At 41.7% G+C, this 27,092-nt stretch overlaps 1 protein-coding gene across 7 annotated transcripts in view; it reads right to left on the bottom strand.

Moving 5' to 3' along the window:
* Positions 1 to 26,682, bottom strand: part of STXBP6 (syntaxin binding protein 6) — a 118,144-nt gene extending 91,462 nt beyond the window's left edge. For 3 of the 7 annotated variants that reach the window (XM_062577478.1, XM_062577485.1, XM_062577486.1), the window contains exons 1-2: positions 26,573 to 26,682; positions 21,615 to 21,678 (exon numbers count right to left, since the gene is read on the bottom strand). The gene's annotated coding sequence lies outside the window, so the exon portion shown is untranslated. Of the gene's footprint in view, positions 1 to 7,360; positions 7,404 to 21,614; positions 21,679 to 25,681; positions 25,703 to 26,572 lie in introns of those variants that run through there. The other 4 variants (XM_062577479.1, XM_062577483.1, XM_062577480.1 and 1 more) reach the window with 4 other exon arrangements.
* Between the last annotated feature and the right edge of the window lie 410 nt (positions 26,683 to 27,092).

The following is a 27,092-nucleotide window of genomic DNA, read 5'->3' as shown; positions in this document are numbered from 1 at the left end:
GCTCTAGGAATTTTTCCACTTTTTAGACTCCTCTGCAATATGCTGTAATTCCTTGAATCAGCAGTTATCCTCAGAGAGGGTATTCGGGGAGCGAGGGATCAAACAGCTAATGCTGGTGACACTTCAGTGAGTCCAACTGTGCACAATTATTGACGCTGTTTTGTAAACAGTAGTTTGTCATTTCCAGGTAGCAATGGCTGCAAAGTGGAGAACTTCATTAAAGGTCATCCGCACTGAATGAGTCTTCCCGTTAAAAAAGCAATTGTTTCAAGACCACTGACTTTGAATGGACCCTGCACAAAAATTTCTCTTTTGGACAGGAGAAAGGAGAAGAAATGTTCCAATTTCCCTGCATCAAAGCACAAGACTATGAAAGTAATTTATTCCTCTTCCACCTGAACCCGAGGCTAAATTAATCCGAGTAAGTTTAATTCTGCAATCTGAGCAGTTTTTTATGCTCAGAACTAGAGAGAAAAAAAAGAAAGCTCTTCCTAAGGACTTAGGCAAAGCTCAGACTCGGACTTTCAGCAAAGGCAGAAAGACCATACTGTGGATCTCTCCAGGAGACAGCTACTCTTTCTAGCCTGCTAACTGTGACAGACCGAAGTTGCATCAGATTCCAGCCCAGCCAGGATGGGCACATGCTTCATTCACCCCTGGGAATGGATAAGGAAGAGAGTTGCTGGAGAAAGAAGGCACCAACCATGGTCCCTCCAGGCTCACCTGGGGAAGAGAGGACTATTGGAAGAATCAGAGAAAGAGCTGTACCACAAACTTGAAAGGGTATCTGGAGAACAGCTACTCGTTCTCCATGACTGAGCTCAAAATAAAACACTGAACCAAAGCTTTTTGAGCCTAAGAATTATTTTTTGTACATGCAACATCTAAATAAAACCAAACTATTGCTTCAGGAGTTGACTTGCTTGTCTCTTTTACTGCTGAAGCCTGGATACTAGCAGAGTTTGACTCCCCACTCGGAGGCCCGAAGGTGCTCCACAAAGCCTGTAGTACGTGGAGCGTGGTCAGGGTGCCGTGAAAGCCGGGCTTGGGTCTGCCACCCTGGACTGCAGCTGTGCCAGGCGCTGCCTAGGCAAGGGGATAACTCTGAAAGGCTTGGGAAGCAAATGAGTTTCTTGTGCCCTAATGGTCTTGCTTAAGACTTTTGATAAACCTGCTTCCTCAATTTGTGCGCAGCTGTCTCTAGAACACATTAATGTAAATGCAAGGAAACTTGAAAATTAGACCTCGCACAGGAAATCAGACACGAAGGAGGAAGTCAGAGCAGGGGAGGGCCGATTCCTGATACCTGGAGTACGGGCTCGTAAGGGAGCGCCTAATGAAATTGCCAGATAAGGAGCCCGCATATGGGAACACACGTAAGAGGCCCCGAAACAGGGTCGCTGACACCTCGGTAACAGAACATCTGCGGAAGCACGTGGGATGCAGCAGCTGAGGTCATTCCTAACAACCCAGAATCTTTCAGGACTGAAGCAGTTTCTATACAGATTGAGAGATTGTATCTAACGTGTCTGAAAAGAAAGCTCAAGTGCAAGGTGACTGCGCCAGTGCAACTGTTCACGCTCCTGTCAACAGGAGCTGCTCTCTTCTCCTGATATAACTCTGTTCTCCAGATTTGGGGCTGCAGTTCATAATATCCTCACTAGTTAGTTTGCCAAATCTCGCTTCACCTCCCACAAGAGTTACGAAGAAGGGACTGAAGTACTTAAAGAGACACCGCTTTTAAATAAAAAAAATGAATAAATATAAAATAACAAGCTGCAAGTAATTGTGGCTTTTGCTGCCTGAGGACAAGGCTTAAAGTAGAATGGCATGTCCAAGCGTAAAAAGAAAGCAAGTTTTACTGACTCCACAGTACAATTTTTCTTCCTGGGAAGCACAGTGAAAAACCTCAAGTCTTCTGTTCATCTCATTGCACTGAGACCAGCACAGTTCCCAAAACCGTGACTCACTCTGATCCCAGTAAAAAGCTGCTGCAGAGAAAGTTGTTTTGTTTAAGGAGACATACTGAAGCAATTAATTCATCATACAGAATATCAGGCTTCACTTTGTATCCACAAGAGAAAGCAGGGCAAATACCTCCGTCATGGTCCTGCTTTACCCCCTTTAAACACCAATATCTCAAAACTAAAGTGGCAGTATGTGTTGCAAACATTTCATCAATTTATTGGGGGGGGGGGTGCAGAAGGGAGACACACTTGTCTTGCCAATAAAATATTTCTGCAGATAGTAACAGAGAAATTAGTATTTTACTCCTTTAAAGCAAGAAACTGTTTACTTCTCTAGGTCTTAGGCAGAAAAAAAAAGTGGTATTATTTGTTACTCTTGAAATAAGAAATTATACTTGCACACTAATTTTTAACAGATAATGAAAATGAAAGGGATAACTCTTAAGTGCTCTGAACAGCACTGTTTAGTTTTACATCAAGCCTCAGACAGTAAGGCATTTTTGTTTAGGAAAGCTTGTTAGTTAATAAGAAACAGTTCCTAAAAAAAAATTATTACACACAGGAATGAAGTAAGTGGAGCTACACTAACTTAGAGGAGTAACCCTTACATGACGTTTCCTTCTTTCCTCTGCAAAGAAAGTAAGTTTTTTTTTGCCTGACCCTACAATGCACAAAGCAGTGCACAATATCAACCAGTTCAACACATAAACTTACACATGCACTTGTGCTCTCACCACCTCCATCTGTCACCGCTATATCCTCCATCCTACGCGGCTCACTGTTTCCTAACGTAATACTTCCTCCTCTCCATCCTGTTTGTAACACTACTCATCCCAGGTGCTTCTCATCTGCACCTCAATGAAGAAAATGTGGCACTTCAAAACATTACTGGCAGCTCAGTACTCGTGTCTTAGTGAAAAATCCTAACCTCTTTAGAAACTTCTAGCTTCAAATTATCTTATTTATTTATGCTCAATATACTACGCTTCATGAGCATTTAATGGGGTCTCAGGTCTCTGTCCACTGCCTAACACAGTGTTTGAATACTGCCAAAGAAAGATCTTTCTGACAGCTTTCATACCAAACGCAAGAAGAGACGTGCCTCCATACAGCGCAGATGTTAACTATCTGAAAAACTCTGGCAATTAACCAACGAATGCATGCCTTAACATATCTGTGCTACCGAAGCAGCCCAAAGGAAGACTGTAACAACCCTGAGAAAGAGATGAAAGCTGGGCCAGTGAATTAAGAATTAATTTTAAATTTAAGAACTCAAGAATTCTTAAATTTAAGTGCAATGTACGATGTAGGTAACCAGTTCCTCAGTAAAATGTATGTTTATCTTGATATATAAAAAACAAAATCACCACTTCACTTCTACCCTTGCCTTTCTATGCTTGCAGCAAAGCAAAAAACATGCAACTTAAGTTCAGGTCTTACAACTGGGCGCTGTCAGGTTTCTGATGAAGATGCAAAGTACAGACCATAACGACTAGATCCAATTATGAGAACTGAGACCCAATTCAATATATCAGCATTTCCAACTCGTGATCATTGCCTGATAGCAAGAGAACTGCTCAGTTTAGAGAAGTAATTTTGTCACATGTTCCCACTACATTCTTTCCTGCATTCTTTCCAATTAGCTCAAAATAAGTCTAGCTTTAGAAAAATGGATCTAGCTGTGTGAAACTTAATGTCAGAATTACGCTACTTTTTGTCTATCCCCTCTATTAAATGAAGTGTACCAGCAAACAAGTTTCTCCCATATGGCATAAGCTGCTCATCAGAGACCATACTCTCACAGAAGCATTTTCTTTGCAGAGTTCCCATAATAATCTAAACATATAGCACTATTATCTTCATTTATTTATATGCTGCCATCATTTATTTATATGCTGCCATCAACAGAAAACAAGTCTTACTCTGCCACACAAAGCTAAATTGTTGAGGAAAAATCCTGACTTTTTGTTGTTAAAGAAATAATCTTTGGCACATCAATTAGATGAATGCAGTTCTTTGCACATGAAGACACTACTTCCTATTTAGCATAAACAGGTGAAAAAGCTCAGTACAAAGGGGAAAGAAAATACAGATGTAGAAAGGAATTCTGAAACTAATCCTCCTTTCTCAGCCAAGATTTAGATGTAAACTACTATTCTGCAAGAAGATATTTGCAAACAAGTGATGACAAGCTTTTATTTAGATAACATTCAATCTAATCAAAAAATCCCAAATCTATGTTGAAAGTATCAGCATACATATATTACCAGCAACATTAAAACTGTATAGCATTTTTAATTGTTATTAAAAAAAAAAAAAAGAAATTGAGCACAGGCAACATCAAGCAAAGAACTAGTCATTTTTGGCAATATAAACCATAGATTAAAAAATTTGACAACGAATATGTTCATCATGTTTCTATGCCAAAAAATATCCTCAATCCAGATTTCTGCAAAGAGCTGACAAACCACCAGTGCTGCTGCAATCCTATTCTTTTATTTTAAAAGTTCATATTTAAATTGGTATCGTAAGCAGTTTTATTAATTATTTTAAATTTTACAGCTAAAATCATTTTACAAACTAAAACTGAAGAGACATTTAGTCAGGGCCTTGGGGGCTTTGAGCGTTCGCCACCGCCAGCCACGGCCCCGTGGCCACCCAGTGCGGCGCCGCGATGGGTTTTCGTGGCACAAGAAACAAGAGGGTTCACTCAAAAGCACCAGCAACTATCACACCAGCAACAGCTTGAGTACACGCACTAAATGAAGCGGGATCCAAAGGCTACGCTCATGCAACCCCGCTGCTGCCACACAGTTACTCCAAGTCTCCTCATGGATGCACACGGGGAAAAACAGAGGAAGAAGTACTCAGGAAAACAAAACTGATTTTTACCTGCTTTCAGAAGGTTTTTAAGTAATGCAGGTCAAAGCAGATACTACTGCTGAAGCTACCACTGTGCAACAGGCAACCACTAAGAAAAAAGGATTAAAAAAAAAAACAAAAAACCTCTCTGCACCCACCTGCTGTTAAATGTTAAAAATGCCCAACCGTAGACTGCATGCAGTTGTGTCTCCTATTCAGCAGTAGCCAGCTTAAACTATTTTTCATTTTCAAAGATAAAATACAACTATGTAACAGATTACCTAGCAGAGGAACTTGGCAAAGGGAAGGAAGATGGTACGCATCTGAGGGCTACACCTGTGCATCAAAACACTTTTGTGCCTATTCACACTTCGCAGAGAAAACAAGGGCTTCAGAACTGCAGATGGAGGTGTTCAAAGGAAGGGCAGCTACCCCTCGGCACAACAGACGCAGCACGACTTGACTTCGACCGCGGAAGGCCACATCATTTCTCTTATCCACGATGCCTCCTGTATACAAGTCTCCGTCCGCACAACAAAAAACCAAATGATATTCTTCAAAACACCCAGTAATGTCACAGGAACATTCTTAACTTTTTTCCGACAAATTCTGAGATTTAGCGGGAAACAAAAATTATACGAGCAATCCTAGTCCAATATAAGCATCTTTGAGAAACTGGTGCACTGAGACTGGCGAGAACAGAAAACCAAACTAGGTAAGAGGCGGAGGAGGCCCTTGCCAGTTCTTCTGCTCTGGGTCGAGATTACGACAGGGATAACCACCTCAACGACAGCACAGCACCCGCAGCCTGACGCCTCGGACCAGTGCCAGTGAAAATTCCTCATTATGCAATGGTTTAAGCATCTTAGAAGAAGCTAGTCAGACTGATGTTGATAAGGATCGTGGCAATCAACATCCTCTGGGAACAATCCCATACTAGGGGAAGATAACTGAACAGGCCAGAAAGGAGGATCACGCAAAAAGCTGTTTTTTAAGGTTTCCCTAGTTCAGTATAGGTTAGCAGCTGGCAACCTTATGAATGCCAGGCAACCTCTAGCCCATGAACCCGAAGAAATTAAAAAAGAAAACTCCTTGCAACTGCAAGCATGTCTGAACAGGAAGGAGTTCAAGAGCTTGCACTGCTATTTTACATGTGATATGGTAAAATGAATATTTTACTAGATTTTTGAGTAATTTATGCAGCTGTTGCACAGAAGAATGGTTTCAGAAACCACTAATTAGCAAAATCGTCCATAGGACACAGGCTACAAATTGTACAATAACAGTCCCAGCCCTAATGCTGTTAACTTTAATAGTTTAAGAATGCTTTTTAAGAGATACTAAGTCTACCTTTCCAAAATGCTGGATATAAGAGTATTTTAATAAACAAGGAGTGTAACATCTCCCGCAATAGTTATGCAAAATTTTGCGGTTATATTTCACAGCGACCCACTGTGAATTTCAAAGACTTCATTAGTTTCCCCTGGTCTTCTCCACTCTCAGTCAGTGCACGTATGAAATCAATAGCATAACTGCCCATCATAAACAAGTGACATTATATCTGCTTGCCAGGAGAATATATTTACTCTCCTCAGCCATCTCCGTTGCATAAAGTGAACTTTTGAGATTTGTGTTTTATCATTATTTGCTTTTTTTAAAATACCCTAGCAGCTATTCCTCACCATTGGCACACAAGCTACCAGTTAAGACTTTCTAATAGGAAGAAACCACCCAAAACTATTGTATTGATGAACTTATTTCTGAGGTAGAACCAGAGAGTAGGAAGAGTTTTCATACTGGCAGGCAAAAAAAAAAAAAAAAAAAAAAAAAAAAAAAAAAAAATCTTCATGGTGAAACACAGAAAACAGGGCTGGAAAAGATTTCAAAGGATCCAGTCACTTGTGGGGACTTTTGCAAACAGCACGTTTGCAATAGACTTGTCAGAGCTGTTTCTAATCTCCAAAACGCCACCCAAAGGTAACCCCCTTCTAAAGGTATTTTCCCCCAGCAGATGAAAATAGGAAATATCATTCCTAATTATCTTTAGCTGAAAATAAACCCATCACTTCCTGCCTAGGAGAGTTCAAACACGCAAACAGCACCAAGCTGCCTTCCCATGCTAAGAGTACAGATATTATCCTGTATTCTAAAGTCAGAAACTAGTCTTTCTGTCAACATAAAACTAGTTTTGACAACACTAATTCCTCCACATTTAGAAGGAAAAAAGCACAGATTTAGAGCTTTTAGAGAGTTTTAGTATTTTATTATCACATCAATTAGCACTTTGCAGCTCAAAACGACATACAACTGTCAGCCCAGAAGACCACTGTTTGTGCTGGCTACAGAACACACAGTTCATATCTCAGATGCGTGTCCTATTTTCATCACCCTTATTTACATTGCTCACCCAGCACTCCCCTGTTACACCAGGGCTCTGCATTGCACGGTGAGGTAGGGCACCTACTTGCAACACCTAAGCATGAGGCAAATGCAGCGCTTACGCCGAGCATAAAGGAATCCAACAGACTCACAGGTCACCTGCACGTAAGCACTTCTGCAGCAAGATGACTGTACGCTCTGCTAACTGCAGATGGTGATGCTGGCAGGGGATGTTACAAGCCAAAGACTCCTATCCAGCTGCGACGGGGATGCTACAAAAACAGTTAAAAGACAGGGCAAGAGGATTAATGAAATCCACAAGAAACTGGACAAAAATTCTTAAGTGCCTATTTCAAAGTGGATTTGAGAACTACATCATTTATACTTGTCATTCACATATAACGAAAAAGCCACAGACAGTGAGAGTCACGAAGTATCCAAAAGGAGAAAAGGACTGAAGACACAGTTAGAACACATCCGCAAAGAGAGGTTAACTGAAGCATTAAATGAACTTGGTTCCCTCTTCAACAACAGCAGAAATCAACTGAAAAATGTGAGATTCAAACCAATTGTAATGTTTTCCTTATGGCTATTATTTTCTTCAAATACAAATTATGTGCATTCCTTCAGTTACAAAGTTTTTGCCCTGTAGCAACCAAGGTCGAGACAAAAATAATCACCAATTCCTCTTTATTTCCAAAATTAGCTTCAGACTGAACAGATTTTCTGAGATAATGAAACATGGCAATGAAACAAAGCACTGCTAAAAGTAAGAGAAAGCAGCCATGTAATACTCTACATAACTTCCATCCAGTTTCTTACATCATACGAATTAGTTACCTTGAAGAACCAAAAAGGAAATTCATTAAGAAGTATCCTTAAATTTTATGAAAGAGGAAGGTAACAGCTGCCAAACCCTAGCACAGTCACACAAAACAAATAGATCATCTATGAGCAAAGGGTCTTTAAGGTAAACGAGAAGAGACAGGAAATTCACCCATCCTCAGTAATATTTTAGTCTAACAGGTGGTTTAATAACAGAAACAAAGTGCTCCAAAAATACAAAAAAAGGCACGACAAAAACAAAATGATAGGTCAATCCTAAAGTCATTTGTGATACTTCTGCTTGAAGTAGGTAGATGCAAATTGAAAATATAATGAAAAACATCAGATGTGGGAGGTCTTTGTAATTAGCATCTTTCTATTGTCCCACATCAGTTTTCCCCCCTTCCTTTTCTTTTTCCCCCCCACATCTGAGTCAGCTCGCCTACATATAATGATGAAAGGGGTAACTGGTTTATCTCCAGTATACCTACATCTATTAAACCATGAAGAAAAAGTAGCTTGGTTTCCAAGGGAAGAAGCCAGATTTCCAAGCTGTTTTGACTTGAGCCTAGGGCTGGTACTGTAGGGGGAGGCTCCCTTCTGCTTTATTTCAAAATGGCCCTTTGAGTATCTTCCTGAAACTGTTTTGGCAGATTGGAAATATCTAGGAATATCCCTGTGGCTACTGGTGGAAAAACGGTAGCCAGATTGATGTTCTTTAGTTAATGTGAAACCAAGATCTGAAAAACAATGCAGGGAGAAAGGTCACTTTTCTTTTCAGAAGATGATTTAAAGTTCTGGACTTCATTACTAGGCCAGATATTTAACTCATTCATAGAAATAATCTGCATTAAGCAGCCACCAAAGGCATTATACAAGCTTCAGTATGACATGGATGTTCCTCTTTTTAAACTTAGAGGATCATAAGCTTGAATCATTGAGCAGGATTGATGTCTACTGGCTTGTGAACCAAAAGATTAAAAAACTGCTTGCAGTGAAGCATTTAGTAGTCTTGAGATAACATTTTTAGAGCACCATTTCCCTGCAGTCTCATTGCAGCACACAGTAGAGTTCAGGACTCTCTCTCCATGAGGAAGAGGAACCTTCAGCCTCACCTCAAAGGAGAAAAAAAAAAAAAAACAGAAACATGCAACGCATTTATCAATGCAGTCATTATAATTCTTTCCAGTGTCTACTAGGAACTATTTCTCTCTTAAAAGTTAGTACAATATTGCCTTTTATTATGCAACTTAAGAATAGAAGAAAAATGTTGTCTCAATATTAAATCAGCACCAATATCCTTTATCTTTTAACATTAGTATAACAATCCAGACAAAGGGAATACTGTTTTTTCACCATGGTACCGCATTGTGTTCAACACTTCTCTGCTCCAGCTCAGTCTAGCTGTAACTCCTGCCCTGTGCTTACCATTTGGGTACGTTTTAGAGGAATGTCCTGAGCAAATCCATAGCTTTGATAAAACCTAAGCATGTCAGGTGGATTTCTGACTCATTTGATGATAATTTTTTCCCAGCAGACCTCTTTCCTTAGAGGACCACTTGTACATTGTACTTCAGTACAATCCAAATTCCAAAATTTTATTCCATGACCTGAATATACAGAAAGGACCACAACAGCAATCTGATAGAGAAGAGTAAATCATTTATCAAATTTCCCAATTTATGGATCTTTATTATACAACAAATTATCTTTATTTTGGTAGAACTGCGTAGGTGGTACAGAAGAAATGGAATTATCAGCAAAGTATTTGATCTGAAAGCTTGGAATATTACCCACCCTGATCCACACTAGCCTGAGTTTATTGACTTTCTGGGTGTGTCCCCGAACAAGGAGAGGTAAGAGAGAAGTGAACCAACTGCCATTTCTTACATAACTGATTCCAAAAAATGCTTAAACTAACCCAAGCTTTGAGCTTATTTCTTCCAATTCAAATATCTGCTTGTAGACTGCATTTTAAATACTTCCGGTTTTGTAAAACCAAAAGTTCCTTTCCTTGAAAAATATTTTGATGGGACAGCAATATAGGATACTTTTAAAGTTTAACTAAAAAGTCCTTCTTGCTATTACTATGTAACAATTTCAACAAAAGAATAATTGCCTTATTTTCCTTACCTTTATTTAAGGAGGGGGCAGAGAAAAAACCTACAGCACTGCAACCATGTATGAATGAAGCTGGCAGTACAATCCAAGTATAATTTAAAAATATGAAGGGAGGAGTTACGGGTATGATTTTATATATATGTATTTTATATTTTATATATATATATGCACACACACACACATATAAAGAGAGAGAGAGACACAACAAAACAAGGTCCCATATCAACAGCCTAAGTTTTAAACAAAATAATTGTTATTCTAGATCTTTTGGAGTTTTTAAATCTTCAGAGCTCAGTTTTCTTGAAATCAACAGAAAGGCAGTTCTGGCTGCTACTGCTGCCCTTAATGATGAAGTCAGATGAATTTCATCTTCCTCTCAAGCCCATGTAATTTTTTTTCATTCTCAGATTTTTTTTTTTAAACTCCACATCCAGATTAAGAGCAGACTTCAGCCCTTTTCCCTGGCTGTACCACTATGGTGCCAGCAGTGTGCAGGATTTTGCAGGTGTTGCTCTCAAGTCCAGCCAATGTAGACTCTGAAGCTCCCACAGAAAAGTTTATTGTCTGATCCTCTCTTCTCATGTATTGCAAAGATGATGCTAGTTATGCTTCACAGAGGAAGAATTAAGTCCATCTAAGGCAGCTAGGTTTTTCTCCCTTTGGTTAGAGTGACTCACCCTTCCCTAAATGTTTTTTCTCGGTAGCCAAGAAGCCAGGAGAATTGTGCCAACCCTGACTTCTTCAGTCATTCAAACTCAGCTCTATTCCCTGTTTTGCAGAGAAAAGCAATCAAGAACAGGGGTACTCCCTCAGCATTTTTGAGCTTCAAAGAGAAGTGGAACTTACTCATCCTAAAATTGCCTATAACTACTCAGAAACATCACCCTGCAGCTACGTTATGCAGTTTCAGTCAGTTACAGGTGGTATTTTACAGTTTAGTTTGCTTCCCTTCATGTATGGGTAATACTGTCATCTTTGCACACCTGTGTTCACACGAAGGCAACTGTTCAGCTTTGCAGAAAAGGAGCCGGGGTCCAGCTGGACGGCAAGTTGGACCTAAGTGCCCTTGCAGCAGAGGAGGGCAGCAGCATCCTGGGCGGCATGAAGAGGAGCATTGCCAGCAGGTTGAGGGAGGTGGTCCTTCCTCCGTACTCAGCACCGGTGAGGCCACATCTAGAGTGCTGAGTCCAGTTCCGGGCACCCCAGTATGAGAGACATGGACATACTGAAGCAAGCCCAGCAAAGGGCCACTAACATGGCCCTAACGGATAGGGGCATATGAGAAGCGTATGTCATATGAGGAGGGGTTGAGAGAGTTGGGCCTCTTCAGCCTGGAGAAGAGAAGGCCAAGGGGGGAGCTTATCAATCTGTATAAATATCTGAAGGGAAGATGTAACGAGGACAGGGACAGACTGTCCCTGTACATTGTCTTGTCCTGACAACCGATAAGCCCTAGGGACAAAAACTAGGACAGGCGTACAGCTAAACTCACGCTACCTTACAACTGCCCCAAGTTCCTGCTCCTCTGCTGCAAAGGCATATAGCCTGGTTAAGTAAACTACGTAAATCAGACTCAAGATCGAGGCCCAGGCATTTACTGTCTTTGCTGCTACACAATAGACTTGTTTACTGCTTTGGTGCCTTCTCACAACCCTAGTATGAACAAACAATTCAGATCTAGTATTTCCTTGTACGCAGTACTAGAGCTCAATTGTATTCACTAGAAATATAATTCTCTCTTCCTTTCATTTCTAAAAGGAAAGAAAAGCTGCTCTTAATGCAGTGTTTTCGAGCCTACTGTGATACAGCAGGAAGGGCAAAGAGCTGTAAAAATGTGAAGTGGAAGTCAAAAAAAAAAGTATTTTTAAACAATTTTACATCCCATTAAAAGCTTATCCTGGAAAGGTAAAGAGTCTGAGATTACTGTAGCAATATTCTTCATTATAATGTGCACAATATTCTATAGCATGGTGAACATGAAGGTCTTATGCATCTGTGCTGGTAGCTTAACATGTTTTTCCTTTCTTTAAGTCTTCTGCTTTTCATACAAAACTTTCAGATCTTCTGACACAGTCTGTATCACATTGCAGTTATACATCAAATTGCATAACTTCAAAACAACAAATTATTTGCTTGAAAATTTACGTTGCTAGGAGCAAAGATACAATTTCCACTATTCAGCCACCCACTATGCACACATACTTTAATTAAACATTTTTAGAAGCATAAAGTCTGTTAAGTGGATTAAAATGTTTTCCCAAATTCAGTGTGTCCTCTCCTCCCTTTCCACCCCCAAAAAGGGGGGGGGGGGGGGAAGAGCAACAGTGCCTCCTCTATAGTTAGAAATAACTGATACAACCTCTTCTGTCATCACTCAGCAATGAGAAGGGATAAGGACCGTATGGCATGACTCTACTCATGAGAACACAGGAGGTGTTAAATATAAATCAAGACAGCTATTAGAGCTCATGTAAGCCCTGGAAGTTTTTTGGGGCTAGTATCCTGCAATGCTGAAAGTGGGCATCAACACAAAAGTTCAAGGCTTTGAAGCTCTGGGAGCTTTTCCGCAGGACTGCAAGACAAGCTCGCAAGGCTCTCCCTACCCCACACGGCAATCGTCAGAATAAAGAGTTATCAGGTCTGTCAGCAACTCCTGTGCTCAACACTAAGCATGCTGCAATCTGAGCAGGCCTCCTGCTGAAACCACAGACTTAAAAAAAAAAATCCTTACCAACATGAATATTGTGAAAGAACAGCACAGGAGATAACAGAGAAACAATCCAGGCATATGACTCCAGGATAAAGAGAAGGAAAAAAGAAAATGAGAACAGAAGAAAGGAGGAAAGGAACAGAACCCTTTCCTGAACATACGGAACATATCCCAGAAGTGCTGCAGAACCAAAATATAAATTAATAGATTATATCCAGCATCAGATGCAGTAAGGCCACAGATGAATCACAACACAAACAGACAAAGAAGTCTCAAAAAGAGAACCACTGGACATGCTCCTTAAGAAGATCTGATGATACACTGGAAGCATGGATATAACTATGAGTGCTTTCTTCTTGTCACTCTGCTTTGGTGACTGAACTCACCTTTCAAGAAGTTCAGATGTTTTGATCTAGATTCTGATAGCACTGAATGCTTTAAAGTGCAACACTATCAGGGTTGTAGTACTTAATCTTTTTTATTCCAGTTTATATGTCAGAAAGGCTTTTAAAGAAGAAAAACAAGAGTCATCCAAATTACTCCAGTTAATCTCCTGAAACACTGGAAAAAAATAAAACAAATAATAATAATAAAAAAGCTTAGAATTTTCCTCTACAAAAAAAAAATACATTTGCTTCAACAAAGAATCAAGTGCCTTCCCTCACATGCAAAATACACCTATCTTAAGGGCTACAGAACCAGACTATTCGAGTACCTTATGTCTCTCCAGGGAGTATTTCATACAAAATGTCTTTTGAGAAGAGATAGGCAATCCTGGAAAAATCAGCATCTATAATGCAAGACCCATGAGCGCAGGCACACAGCATGATACAAATGCTGTTCTCACACAACTTTTTTAAAAAGATTTCTTTTCATTTTTACAAAGATATCAATTTGTCAGAAGATGTATCTTTATGAGAGCTTGTTCTAAATCCACAGGAAGCATTAAGACTGAGAAAGATAGAGTTAAGTGCATGCCCTGCTTTTAGCTGCTATGCCTAGTGAAGCCTCATTCCCCCTTCAAAGAGCAATCTTTTGCAGGGCCATCTGCACAGCAAGAGAGGAAAGAGAAAGATGTTTCTGAAATAAGGATGATATCAGAAGTGTGGGTATAGCCCTAACGCAGCCAGATGCGTATTTTGAATTCCTTGCAACTCATTATTTTAAGTTGCCCACTCAGCTTGACAATTCCAGCATCATTTATGTACTTGTGATAGAGAATTTTCTTACTGAAGGAAAGAGTAATAACAAAGAGGAATTTCAAATGAAACTTAAAATATTTTAATCTGGGATCAGGCAATGATACAGTTATTAAACTTTCCAAAACAAATCTTCCAAAAAAATGCTTTTGCCTCTATCCATTCCAGAGATAATATATGCGTGTGCACACACACACACTTTATATATTAAAAAAATCACAGTAGACCAATCAATAAATCAGTTACTAGGATTATATTAATCAAAATCATAATTTTGCTCAAATTATTTCACTTCCACTGTAACCTCTTCTGTGTACAAAAAAAGAAAAAAAACATAATCAAGGAGCTCTGCAAACAGATGATTGGGTTTATTCAGCTTCATACTCTACACAGACGCATATTTTTTACAGATATGAATTGCCTTAACTTCAGGTAGATATCTGATCTAAGACCTACTTTTTAAACTAAACCAAATACCAAACCAAAATATGATTATTCCTAAATTATTTGGAATTATTAGAGCTAAAGCTAAGCAGAACAACAGGCAGTCCTGCAGTATCTTCTCCTGGTATCAGGTAATCCTACACTGAAATCAACCACTGTTTCCCAATAAAGATTAAAAGATAACTAATCTATTTCTCTTGCCCTTGAATCTATAGTATTCCAGTTTTAAACTTTCTACAAACTAGGTACTCCATATGCTTTGGGGAGATGTATGTAACATCAGACTCGCCAGCACCCTACTCCAAGGCAAACAAAGATCCCAAACCCAAATTCACCTTTTTCTCATTTTTAATGACCACTCCTTCCTGTTTTCCCTTTTCAGACACTGCATAGTCCTTGCTCAAATACAACACCAGAAGCAACTCTTAGCGGGCCAGCTAACGCAACTCCAGGGCCTCCCTCCGTCCCGCATTCCCAAACTCGGCCCCTCATTCCCTACACACGTAGATGCCTCTGCTTTTCTAATCGTATGTTTTTTTACTGGATGAATTATTACATGTTTCATTTGAGTGGGCCCAGCTTCAAGCAGTCTGGATAGTTTTGCTTGTCTTATCGTGATTTGTAATTCCAATATTGTCACTTCCAAAAAAGTGTTATCTTAAGTGATTTTATATTTATTTCCAAATGATTACTAAAACATTAACAGCATTCGACTTAATAATAAAACTTCAGAAAAGTATTACAAGTACTTTGAGGGTTTGTTTGTTTTTCATTAAATACATCACAGGATTAGCCCAAACACTTAAGCACTTGCTTGATTACTTTTATCAACCAATTTTTATGTGCATTCAAGAACATCAGAAAGTTTGGCTTCTCCTCCTATTAACTGATTCTTATATCAGCTTTCTACTCCAGAAAATGATTAGGAAATGTTTGTCCAGCCTACAGCCTGCTGAGATCATTCCTGCTCACCTTTTCGAATGGCGGCACCACAAAACTACTCCCCTTTTCCAGAATGCTCCCTGTTTGCCAGAGTTTCATATTTATGGGACTGGGACAGGACTTTTCTTTTTCCCCCCGCTTTCTTTTTAGGATTTTTTTGGAATAAGTTATCCAGTCCTGCTAATTTAAAAGTGTTTATTCCTAACGTGTTATTTACCTGAGGATTGTGAAAGATTTTACATCCTTCTATCACAAAAAAAATGTATCTGGGAAGACGCAGAGCAGCAGTATTTACAGAACGCTTAAGTTTCATCCCTTATTATCAACAACTTCATCGTTTCATTTCAAGTATGTTACTCTCGCACAAGAGTGGAGAAAGAAATTTTGTGAAAGGGAAGGGAAAGGAGAAAGAGAGAAACAGAAGCTAGGAAAGAGGTAAGTCATACCTTATCTTCCCCCAAAAGATACCTTGTTTCCAAGATAAATTGGAGAAGTTTGGTTATTTAGATAAGAGGGGAGAACTAAGCTGTAGACGGAGGAAATGAATATCTAGTCACAAATTTTTCTCCAAAGATGCAGAAGTTAATGCTTAAGGCAGGACAGGGAAACACACACCTACACCTCCCCTGAAGAAGTCACAGGAGATCACTAAGTGTGGTCTGAAGGATATCAAGCTGATGACAAAAGACACACATACAGCGCTGGAAAATGAGGGGGAAATAAAATGATACGAAATACTGCAAGAGTAGGAATTATCAAAAGAGAGATTAGGCATAGAGTGAAACATAGTCCAGGTCAGGTCATGGGAATAATCCTTTCGATGAGTAGGACAGCTGAACTAGTGCTACTGGTTGAAACAAGAGGAAGAAACACACGGTCCATCTTTCCCCATCCGTCAGTCAGGTAAACAGCTCTGACAGCTTCCACCCCTCCGAAGGTTACTCACTGCACTTGGTGCGTTTCAGTGTTACCGGAGCCCCACTTCCCTCAAGCTCATATGCGTATTTATGGTGGGACTGCTGTCCTTTCTGGAAAGTCTTCTAGCATCTCTATTTTCTACTTTCAGAATATTTTGTTGAGAATAGTTTATTATGTTTCATGATTTCGGTTCCACTTTTCTGATCCTTATTCCCCCCAGGGTAGCTCACAAAGTGAAGTAAAAGGGTATTTCTTTCTCATTGACAGCAAAATTATTTATACATGCACACATCTATATTTTCCCCCTTTCCTAAATCAGAGGAACAAGATTCCCATTCTACAGGTAACAGAAATTGTCACCTCCATTTCACACTCCCCGTCGGAAGTGTGCGTGGCAGGGGACACGGGGTGGTCGAAATGAAAGAGCAGAAATAAATATGAGCATTCCTGTCAAAAACAATTATGTCTCGAAGCTCAGACAATCCTACGGAGGCAGAAAATGAAATAAATCCACACAGTGGTGGGAACATAGAGAAAAGCAGCTCTGGATTTATTGCCTTGTCAACAGCAGGAAGTGAGCAAACACCGTCACCCAAGTCCGGCTACCAGCCCGGGACTGGCTCCCTGGGAAACACCCACACGCGGAGCTTTCATTGCTCCACCTGGGAAGTTTTATTTCCTTCTTGTGCAGAGATAGGGTATGTACGCCTACCTATGTCAGACTACAGCGTCAGACTGAACTAATCCACGCACAGACAGCAAATGTAGTAGTCCATACACATCGCTGCCTATCTTATTCTAGAAACCTAGGCAACTATTTTATTATAAATTGGAAAGGAAAGGAAGTTTGTGCTATCAACTGGATAAAATTCTATCTGGTATAAATCTATAGATTCAATTACCAACAGCCCTCAAATGCACACTGAGCGGGATTTCCAAACCTTAGCTTGAATTACTTAAAAAGATAAAAAATGAAATCTGGTACCCTGAGAAGGGCAATGCTCTAAAGCCAATCTGTGGAAATGGAAATAGTAAACCAGATTATAATTCCATTTTTAACACTGAAGCACCGCATGACCTTAAACAGCTCACCTAAGGTCATTTCCTTTGGCGGTAAATTAGGGATGACCGCACCTAAGCCACAGGTGCGGGCTGACGCACGCGCACCGCGGCTGACAGGCACTGCCGAACGCCGTGACTGGGCTGCAGGTGTTGCACAGCCGCATTCCTCAGCCTGGTTACTCCTCCGCAAGCTTAGCAGGCGGAGCGCTACCGGGAACCCTGGCAAAGGTCACCCGTTCCTGCGCTGTTCCCATTAGCACAAACTCCAAACCACGCACAATCGACTTTTGAACGCGCAGCAAGACTACTTGTGCACACAAAAACCACTCACTATTTTCAGTTGCTCCAAAGTTTCAGGGAAATAATAGGCAGGATGCATATCACTCCACCTGCTATTACTCTTTGAAGGAAGCATCTAGTCACAAGATACTTCAGCATCTTGGCTACAGCCTGATTCTCCACAGGCTTCCACCGGACATGACCACAAAATAAACAAGTGTCTGGGCCTACTGAAGAATTCCTAATTTTATTTATCCAAATATTCACAAAGCAGAATCAGCTCCCTAATAAACCAAACCTGGGGTGTAGTGGGGGCAGGAAACAAGAATTGCAAATACATTCTTGTTGCTCTCCCTACTAACCATGCACACAGGTCGTTATTACACCCTAGTGACAACAGGATCGTGGCTTACCCAAGCCTGAGTCTGCATATTCTCACCCATCAGAGGTCACTTCTATCAGCAGAACGAGTAAAATTATACACAAGGAACTAAGAGGAGAACTGGAATCACAGTCATCATTTGGAACCATAACAAAGGGGTTTACAAGGCCCATCATAAGCACCTTTCTCTCACTCCAAAATATTTATCACTTTCACAAGAATGACCACCACAAAAAAATAAAAGAAATTATCTGACATGACCAAATCTGATGTATATTTGCGTAACACACATACACTTTATTTTTCTTTGATGGAAATAAAGAAATACTCTCTTAGCTGTTATCCTTTAAAGCTTTTTCTTTTAAGGGGTTAAGAAGCACTTTTTTTTTTTAAGATAGATAAAATAAATTTTTAAAGTTACTAGAGTTCAAAATAGTTTACTACGCTTCTCGATTGTACTGGTTTTGTTTAACCTCAGCCCATAATTCAAAATACTACCAGAACAGAACCTGAAACTGTTCTTCCATGTAATTTCTTCAAGGATCTAAGGGTGCCCTATACACAACTCTCATTTACTAAGTTCCTTAATCAAAATACAGGCATTTTGCTTTCTTACTCCTTTACAGACTAGTGTCTTAATCTTGCGGCAAATAACTGCTAGAGTAAATATATTGTATAGGATGCAAAGGTTTTACTTATAAAATGTTAAAGGTGGTAGCTGGGCTCTCATAAAGAGCATTAAAAAGAAATTGCAGGTCCCAATAGCAGATGGAGAAACCCCACAGAGCCACGATTTCCCTTACCTTCAGGAAGCTTTCCCAAGCAAGCATAAATGATAATCTCAATTTATGAAAAAGCAGATTTTATCACCAATGAAAAATGTTAAATTAATTTTGAATGCCGAGAGACACCACCACGCAACTGATCCCCAGAGCTGGGGACAAAGACCGCTCTCAGTTCAATGCTAACTTACCGCAGCGCTGGCCCCGTACGCCCCAACTTCCCAAGACGCGTGCAGGGGATGTAGCCAGCACCACCTAACGTGGCACCGTCCGGAAAGCCACGCTGCCTTAGCCCCAATTCGCATAAAAGCTATTTCTGCCCATGCTTTCTAATACTCCTTACTGAAGTAATGCCATTATTATTTTGTGAAACACTACCATGCTCTGATTCATGCCCTTAAGGCTTCTAACTCCTTCCAGTGACTAGACAGGAAACAGGCACATCACACATCAGGGGCTAATTAGGTGCCCGAAGCAGACAGCATAAACCCACATGAGTTAATGCAAGGCCCGACACAGATGACTTGAGTTGTAAGCACAGAACAAACCACCAATGAAGTTTGTTTCTAACTGGAGGTTAGCAAACAGCTTCATAAAATACAATTGTTCATCATTAAAAAAAAAAAAAAAAAAAGGGAGCCTCAATCTTAAATTTGGGTATTTCAAGAACAGCTTGAGTATTATAACCATTTAGCATTTGAGAAACACATCATCTAGTCTCACAGCTGCACATTTAAGAGGTTTCTGAAACCCACCTAAATACAAAGGACACAGCGCACCTTGCTGCACGGTTCAAGTCCCACTGAAATCTGCCTGCAATCATCAATTCCTGGATACATACTTCAGGCACTGGTACACTGAGAGCGACACGAATGCTTTAACTCAAAGTAACACTGTTCTGCTAACATAACACACTCAAATCGGTTGACATGACAAAAATTATTAAAAAGAGGTAGATATTTAGGCTCAGGTGTATTTTTCAAATAGAGATCCTACTATTTTATCAGTGATGCAGGAAGAAACTGCAACTGCTACACTGTTGATCCATTCTTTGCTCCTCCAACAGTCATTTTGAAGCAGCTGCACAGTATGTAAACTAGGGCGGAACTGATGTTTTCAAATTTTAAATGAACAACTGATTCACTAACTTTTAATAAAACACCAGCTTAAGAAAAACAATCCAGAATAAATCCTCTCCAACAGCATATTGAAAGTATATTTATAGTAAAATCGAACTTCTGTACTAAACAAGACACACACAAAAAAGAGCTATGGATACAATTGCAAAGTTTTCTGGTCTAATAACTAAGAACTTATTTCCTTCTGCCGACAAATGGCATCATCCTACCAGCATTTCCGATAGAGTAGAGACTACCAGTGCAATCTGTTACCAATATGAGACCAAAGCAAAGCATAAGGCTGAAGCAATAGGGAAACAGGATGGAAGTAAAAATAAATAAATAAATAAATAAATAAATCAACATTTCTGAAGGATACAGAAGAGGAATACTGAAAAGTCCCAATTGTACATGGCTCAGAAGAAATGCAACTTTAGTCCCCCTTATTTTAAGAAAGGGCCACTACCCATTTTCTACAGCAGGAGTTCTCAAAGACATCAAATATATAGGGTTTGTACACTTACCCATAAATATTTCAAACACAAACATACACCACATAAAGAATATACAATGCGAAAAAGAAAAAAAATGAAGCTATCTGCTTCTTCTGGTAGCTCACGTTTAAATCTTAGTGGAACTGACGCATAAGGATACAGATATTCCCCAAAGATGCCTGTCCAGCATTACATTATGCCACTTGTGAATGCAAACCCTGACCCCAGTAGTCTGCTTACAGGTCTAAGGAAAAAAACAAAACAAAAACAAAACCTGAATTTGATATTTTGTGACTAGCATCTAAGTTTACAAGCAGCAATTTCCTTCCCACGTTTCAGGCAATCACTTCTGCGTAGCTGTGGATTTAAAAACAACAAACCCAATTTGTGAAACCCGAGTTTCGACGCCTATGTCTAAAACTGCCTTGAAAAGACTAAGGGCAGCCTCGCTTAAGCCCTCTGTCAGCACTTCCCCGCGGCAGGCAGGCAGGGATACCGCTGCCACGTTTCCCTGCCTCTCGGCCCCCCTTGGCTCGTCGCTGCCGCCCCTTCCCGGCGCTCAGCGCCGCAGCAGCAAGGCTCCGCCGGCCCTCGGCGGGCCTGGGAGAGGTCTCCTCGCGCGACCAGGCGTTAGGCGGAGCGCGTCTCCCCCGAGAGCCGACCCCTCTCCCAGGCCGAGACCAGGCCCAAGCGCCGACTCCCACAGGACGTGCCGCCGCATCCTGTCGGAGGACGGAGCTGCTCGCGAAACGTTATGCGAAGTCAGGGCCCTCCCTGACTAACAGGGCTAACAGAGCAGCCACCTGCCTCCAAGCCCACCAGGACAGTTAGATCCTTCTCGTCACGCTGTTAGGAACCTGCCTTACAAGCCCAAGAAAAGTAAGCTCAAATAAGCAAGTTAAATAAGTAAAAAGAACTCACTAACAGATTACTGTTAATCTAATAATTGTTTAATACTAACTGAATAACTGATTATATTTCTTTCTTTCTATACAGAGCTAACGACGATGAGAGACGTGAACATCCTGTCTCTTTCAGACAGGAGGGAAAGCCGATACGGTTTTGTACGCCCACCAAGGCAAACAACTTACGAGAAAGCCTGCGAGTATCCTGGAACTCCTCGTACTTACCGAGAGGGAGTTACCACGTGCGGATCGCGTATGCTGTTTGTTCTTCCCCTCCTCAAAAATACACCTGCAAGCGAAAAAAGTGGAAATGGAATTGTAACGCCTCCATTTTGCAGCTTAACAACCTTGAAACAGTCTGTAAGCAAACTCGGGGAATTACTGTGTTGGTTTTGGGGGCAAGCGGTTGGAAGATACAGGACAGTGCTTTGCAAACCAGGCTGCACGTGTATCAAAGAACGGTCTGTGAAAGCGAGACCCGAAACCAAAGTGCATAATGAACACACCTGTTGGCCAGCACAGTTACCAAGAAGAAATGAGAAGTAGTAACAAGATCCTTTTCACAAATTACAGGCAAGCAATAAATCTCATAAGTTGTTTTTACATTTCTAATAGCAATTTCATTTCTAATTTTAACTTATGGTGGTGCTCTAGGCAAACTGAATTGTTTCCACAGCAGAACAGTTTTATTCTTCTTTTAACCAGGTTAATTTTAATTCAAGTTTAACAGGAGTAGGAGAAGGTTAACTGCTCACATTGAAGTCAGAGTCAAAACAAGCTTATGAATTTTTTCCCAAGACAAGTTTAACTGAACTGGCTTAGGTGCAGACAAGACAAACAATCTATCTAGAACCTTGTTTTGCAGAGTTTCTGCACCTGAAGTGCTTCACGGAAATGTATTTAATTTGATTATTTCTGTATTGTCAACAAATCTGGCTGTACTTATACCACTTGAGTACCATGGTCCTCGGGAATTCCACAGATGTAAAGCCACCTGCAATCTCCAAGAAGAGATAAGGAAGGGAAGGTCTGAAGTCTATCACACAAAATGTTCAGTCAAGAAGGCACAGAAAAAAAAAGAAAGAGAGACCAACCGGCACTGCTTTCATGTCCACAGTGAGCACAGAACCCAGTTTAAAAGGCAAGAAAGAAAAAAGCATTTGGGTTAGTTTTAAGTGCCAGACTTTGATCCATATCCATCAGCTCACAACACTAAAACTTTTCATAACTCGTGTTCATAACCACTGGTATGAATTCTGCACAGCGGAACAATCTTAAATCCTCATAACTCCTGCTTTATTACAGGAATCAAAATGTTACAATCAGAACTGTCTAGATTTTTTCCCTGGGGGCTCCTATAGCTTCATTACCATTACCTAAAATCCACCCATAAAACTAAATTCAGCAGCTTATAAGGTTAAAACAAACATATGTAAGTCGAGATACTTCTGAGTATCAAATTCAGTGTAAATGAAGTCTTCCAAAGAATACAGTCCCTCCAGGAACATTACAGCCCAAACTGCTCCAAGATCTGCAGCAGGCCAAGAATCCTTTTCCAGCACTATCTGCCAAAGAAAAACCAGGGAGCAGAAAGGAGGAACACACGTTACTTGTGAGCTAACCTACAATCACACAATCCTAATACAAAGAAATTAGGATCCTTTGCACTTGTCACAAAGCCGCCCCATGGCATCCTACGCGTCTCTAAGTGGAAGAATTGAGCTAGAGCACATTTACCTAAGATCAAGATCTTCTTACAAAGTAGAGGAAAAAAAAAAGTACCTGAAATTTACCTTAATATTCAACCACGAGGTATAGTGTGTCACAATAAAAATAATCATGCCAAAATTTAACTGGGACTCTAGAAAATGGGTATCAAAGGAAAGCAGACTGCCAGAAAAAGACCTTTGGGGAGGAATGGGGGAGGAAGCAGTTTGAATACAAGGGTTTCGTAAAACAGTCCCTTTTCCTCCCTTATTACCCCATATGAGGGCCATTCATAATTCTATTTCTGTCCCTTTTCCTCCCTTATTACCCCATATGAGGGCCATTCATAATTCTATTTCTGCTACACATGGCCTTACAAATACACCTGCTTCCTCTGAAACCATCACTCACCTCTGTGCCAGCAGCAAGCTCAGAAGAGGGTTGGGGGGAGTGCAAAAATAGGAGGCAATACATTCACCTCTCCCCTTCCTCCCTCCCCAGTCCAGAGTTACCCTCTTTACACTGCTGTCTAAATGCTTTATGACACCGTTTGGGCAGAAAGGTTTTTTATTGCCTTTTCCGTCTCTTGTTAACATACTGCTTGTTTTAAATGGTTGCTACCATTTTTCTCTCCTTTCTTAGAGTTTAAGAAATTTGTCTGGGATACCAGCATGCATTTTCAAACTAGCTGCTTAGTTATTCCCTATTAAAGGATTGTAAAACCAGTAAGTTTTATAAAACACAAGCAAGCATCAGGTGATATTTTTTAGCACAAACATGATGTTAGATGTATCCCGGTCTGTGTATCCTGAGTCAGGACAGCAGCAGCAAATAGTCGATCCAAATGCCTACATTTAAACGTCCTATATAGTTAGCATAGTACTGAATGCTGCAGTGATACAGAAAACATGTATTTATGAAGTCACGGGAGTGTCTGTCCACAATACAAATTAATTGTATTTTTACTTTTAAATCCCCAACACTACAAGAGACTGTAAATCAAGAACCAAGAAAATTAAATGTTCTCTTAGAGGACTTGATTTGTCTTTATATAAAGAGATTAGCTGCGGAATTCCTGTTTGGTTAAAAAACAGGATCAATCAATATGTCTGATTACCACATTATTCAAACACAGGCTTTCATAACTAGCATTAAAACATGCCTGTACAACCTTGGCAAACGTTATGTTACAAGCTGTACACTGGAAAGGTACATTAAGTTACAAAAAAAAAAAAAAAGAACAAACAGATCTGCTGTTACTTGGACAGTGTACCTTTCCCTAAAAAACAGACAAACAGCTACACTTCTCCAGAATCACCATTTTACAGGATTTTGTTCATAATACAATACAGAGCACCTATGTCCCATATAGTTTTGAAAGTTTCAAACTGTAGATAAAAGCTTCCCCCCCCCCCCAATTCTGTGAAACTCAAGCTCAAATCCACTAACAATAGTGCAAATATCAGAAATATCTATTGGGGAATTCATCTTACTTAAAAATAAGCCTTTTAATACATAACCAGTCTGAAGTATTGTAATGAAAAAAAAAACAACTATGAGAGGGAAAAATTCTTCATATTGAGAATTTGATAGTTTGTTATTTTCACATCACACTTCTTAAAGTCACACATGCACAAAAACGAGGTGATCTGAAACTACCCCTAGAAGAAAAGCTGTAGAATATTTATCTTTGGGCCTTCTATAACACATATTATTGTACTATTATTATTATGCTTCCCTGCATCCAGATGTTCAGCTCCAGTACAAACACTGCAAACAGAAAGACCATATCTAGAGGAGACACTCAGAAATGTGAGAAGGAATCAAATGAAGATGTGAAATGAATCTGCGCAGATTAAAGAAAGTTCAATCTCCACGGCAAACACTCTTATACAGCGGTAAAACTGCCCTCGTTTGCCACGTTACAGTTCCTGGCAGAATTTTAATTTTCCACCAGGAAATTCCTTCACCAGTGGAAGCTATTGCAAAACAGTGTTTGAGCTCAGTCCCAAAACGATGCTTTTGCAGCACTCTAAAAATGTCATAACACTTTTCTCCCCCGATTTAAGTCAGTACATCTTTAAAGGTGACATCCAACTGTTAAAACATACTGTTAATGAAAATTGAAAATATGCACAAGGGAAAAGAGTGTTGTATGACCATACCATTACTGCATTCCCCAAAATATAAAGGCCCCAAAGCATTTTGCAGAAGAAGGTCTGTTTTTCAAATAACTTTGCAAGCAGACTCCCATTAACCTTGGGGGGGGGGGCATGAAAGAGGGAAATCATTCCTCCCAAGGGCAAAAAGTTGTAAAATTACCTTTCACGGTGTGTGTGTGTGTGGGGGGGGGGATAAAATCTACTTACTATCATGATCATTTTCATCAATAAGCTATCGCAAGTATTTCTTTTGTGTTCATTCCTTCAAAAACCACTATTTCTCAGGAGTCTTTAAAGACTCATTAAAATAGCTAAACTACACTTAGAGAAAACCCCAAGAGTCCCGGGGGCGCTTAGTAACTACAGATTTCTAGATACAGAAACCTATGCTTAGGGGTCACAACCAGAGAAAAACCAAGGTACCGCGTCGCCACCCTCCAGGGCTTCAGAAGGGGAAAGGATCCGGTCCTGTCCTCGTCACCGATGCTAAACCCGGAAAGATGTCAGATTATTCCCCTCACACGAGCAACAACTCTTAAAACTCTGAGGAGGAACGCCACGAGCGTGTTGGGACCTTCGAGCAATGCAAAGCAACAGCACTACTTCCGACTTAAAAAAGAAAAAAAAAAAACAAAAACAAAACAAAAAAAAAAAAACACTGGGCGGAAGATATCCAAAAAGATAGCTTGTATTTACAGAGAGACAGAGATGAAAGAGGATTTTGCAAAGTGATGTAATCCATAAAATGTAAACTCCTTTGTTTAATAGAGGACAAAAAGAGGAAGGAGAAAAAGAATAGCATCTGTTTTTTGGGTAGGGGTGAATATTCACTTGAACCACTTCAGACTTCGGCAGTATCGGTGCTCCGGGACAAAACGGAGCAAGCGGATACTTTAAGTTTTACTTTTCCATTAGACTAGCAGACGACGGGGGAGGCAGACGTGGCCGTTTCACCGGACTGCGCGGGCTACTGCGCAGCACCGCGCTGGAAGGCGGCTGCAGGCAGCGCACCGCTTCCCGGCCGCTTTCGCGCCGCTCTTCGCCCCCGCCCCGTGCGGGCGAAGCACCGTCGCGGGGGGCGGCGGAGCCTGGGGGGGGCGGCGGAGCCCCGGGGCCGCCGCTCGCTACCGGCACCTGGCCGCAGAGCCCCGACGGCGCCGCGGCCGCCCGCGCCCGCGCAGCGCCCCGGCGGCTGCTCGCCAGCTCTCGGCGCCGCTTCCCCGCGGGGGCTCCGGCCCCGCGGGCGGCTGCGCTCCCTCCCCCGGCCCCGCGGGCGCTGCCGCCCCCCGCATGCCTGCCTGCCTGCCTGCCTACCTTCCTGCCGCCTCGGCTCGGCTCGGCTCCTCGCCTCGGCTCGGCTCGGCTCCGCCGGGGCGGGCGGCGCGCCGAGGGGTGCGCGGAGTGCCCGCACAGAGCCCCGCGGCGGCGGCCGCGCAGCCGGCGCCGAGGCGTGAGGGCGGCCGCGGCCCCACGTGCGCGGCTGCGCCAATCCGCGCTGCCGCGGGCCGCCCCCCCCCCCCCTCCGCCCCCCTCCCGGGCCCGGCCCGGCCCGGCCCGGCCCCCACCCCGGGGCCGCGGGGAGCGCGGCGGCGCGGGCGCGGGCGGCGCGCGGGGGGCTCCGCGGAGCGCGGCGGCGCGGGCGGTGCGCGGGGGGCTCCGCGGAGCGCGGCGGCGCGGGCGCGGGCGGCGCGCGGGGGGCTCCGCGGCGCGCGGCGGCGCGGGCGCGGGCGGCGCGCGGGGGGCTCCGCGGCGCGCGGGCGGCGCGCGGGGGGCTCCGCGGAGCGCGGCGGCGCGGGCGCGGGCGGTGCGCGGGGAGCTCCGCGGAGCGCGGCGG

Source organism: Rhea pennata, chromosome 5 (genome assembly GCF_028389875.1).
Source record: "Rhea pennata isolate bPtePen1 chromosome 5, bPtePen1.pri, whole genome shotgun sequence".
Classification (NCBI taxonomy): domain Eukaryota; kingdom Metazoa; phylum Chordata; class Aves; order Rheiformes; family Rheidae; genus Rhea; species Rhea pennata.
The sequence above is the reverse complement of the archived record's forward strand: the minus strand, read 5'-3'. Positions and strand labels throughout refer to the sequence as shown.